The sequence below is a fragment of the Diceros bicornis genome, unplaced genomic scaffold, assembly GCF_020826845.1.
Source record: "Diceros bicornis minor isolate mBicDic1 unplaced genomic scaffold, mDicBic1.mat.cur scaffold_339_ctg1, whole genome shotgun sequence".
Taxonomy (NCBI): domain Eukaryota; kingdom Metazoa; phylum Chordata; class Mammalia; order Perissodactyla; family Rhinocerotidae; genus Diceros; species Diceros bicornis.
The window spans coordinates 60,538-62,528 of record NW_026691210.1 but is presented as its reverse complement, the minus strand read 5'-3'; positions in this window follow the sequence as shown (position 1 = coordinate 62,528).

The following is a 1,991-nucleotide window of genomic DNA, read 5'->3' as shown; positions in this document are numbered from 1 at the left end:
ACATGCATGGTGTGCCTCTCATGGCCTTGTGTGTTGTGGGAGGAGTCATGGGGGCACAGAAGGGGTGTGTGCCATACCTCTGCCCTTGGAGAATTCATGGTCTTGTTGGGAAGCCATGACGCTCATATGTCAGATGAGGAATGACCCTAAACAGGTGCAGGCACAGTAAAAATCACAGATCCCATTTACTGAGCACTGATCTTGTTCTGGACCCTTTATTTTAAGTGTTTTTAGACCCATTGCACAGGATAAGAGACTGAGGCTCAGTAGCCTTCTAGTAATTGGAAGGTGGGATTCTATTCCAGGACAGTCTGGTTCCAGAAGTCTCTTTCCACTGAACCATACAAATGGTGCAAGAGGTTGCGCTGTAGGAATTCAGAGGTGTTTCAGTGAGATCTGGTGACAGATCAGGGAAGAAATGAAGAACAAAGTGAGCCTTGGTGAGCAGGCAGATTTGGGAGAGAGGAAAGACATCCTCATTAGTGCTGTGGTGAGTTTCCTTACCTCTCATGCAAGATCTGAGGTGAATTCTCTGCCAGGGAGGCCCTAACTGCTAGTTAGAGGAATATGGGGCTTAGGACTTGAGAGACCTGGATCCAGAGCAAGACCAGCCGAGTTTCAAGTCCATCTCTGTCACTTCCTAGCTGTGTTAACCCAAGATATATATAATATAATGTTTATATATTGTATAATTATACATATAATTATTAATATTATAAAATACATATAAAATTTCATATACCTATATGTTATAGACATATTACATATATATGCATTATAATACCTATGAATTATAATACATATATATAATTTCAGGAATATTGAAATGAACGTGCAAATGGACACAAAACTGTTTTTTCCATGGAATTATTTTGCATCTCTGTCATTTATTTAAAATTTACTGAATTGTAAAATATCTCCCACATAGATCAGAACTGGGTAACCTGGAGATGTGTGCTCTGACAATACATCGTTTTCCATGGAAGTACTCATTTTTCTCTACACCATAGATCTCATCCAGTCTCACAGCCATAAACACCATTTATTAGGAATGACCCCAAAATACTAAACAATGTGCAGTCCAGCCCCCTTCCTGAATTCTAGACTCATATAACCAACCACCTACCAAGTGCCCCCACTGAGATGTCTAATAGATGTCACAAATGTAACGTGTTCCAAACTGAGCTTCTGATCCCCCCGCCTCTCATTTCCATGGAGGGTCCCCTATCCTTCTATTGCTCAGCACAAGGCCGTGGAGTTATCCTTGACTCTGCCTTTCTTCTTACCCTTCATCTCCGATCTGTCAGCAAATCCTGTTGACACTTCCTCAGAATGTATCCAGAATCTGATCGCCTGTCTGTTCCTTTGTTGCTTCTATTCTGTTCCAAGTCCTATTGTCTGTAGCCAGGATTATGGAAATAGCCTCATAAAGGGTCTTTCTGCTTCCCCTCTTGCCTTTTCCCTGCCCCACCTTTGGTCTGTTCTCCTTGCAGCAGCCAGAGGGCGCCTGTGAACTCCTGAGTCGGGTCACATGCCTTCTCTGCCTACAAACCTCTATGGCTCCCACCTTACTCAGTAAAAGCCAAAGTCACCTGATGGCCCACAAGGCCCTGTACGATCTGACCCTCTTTTCCTCCTTGACCTCATCTTCTGTTAATCTCACTTCCCTCTGCTCCACCCATGCTGGCCTGCTCAGGATTCTTCAGACACGCCAAGCTCACTTCCTCTTTAGGAATCTTGACCTGGATGCTCACTCTGCCTTGAATGTTCTTGTCCTGATACCCACATGGCCAACTCCCTCACCTCCTTCAAATCTTTGTTCCAATCATTTGTTATCAATAGTATTTCCTCTGGCAACTCGATTTCGTACTGCCTCCTTTTCTCCTACCCTGACATTCATGCTTCTCCTGCCCCTAATCCTGATTTTCTTTTCATAGCGCTTACCACTTCCTAACATGCTATAACTTCCTTATTTATTTATGGTCTTCCAT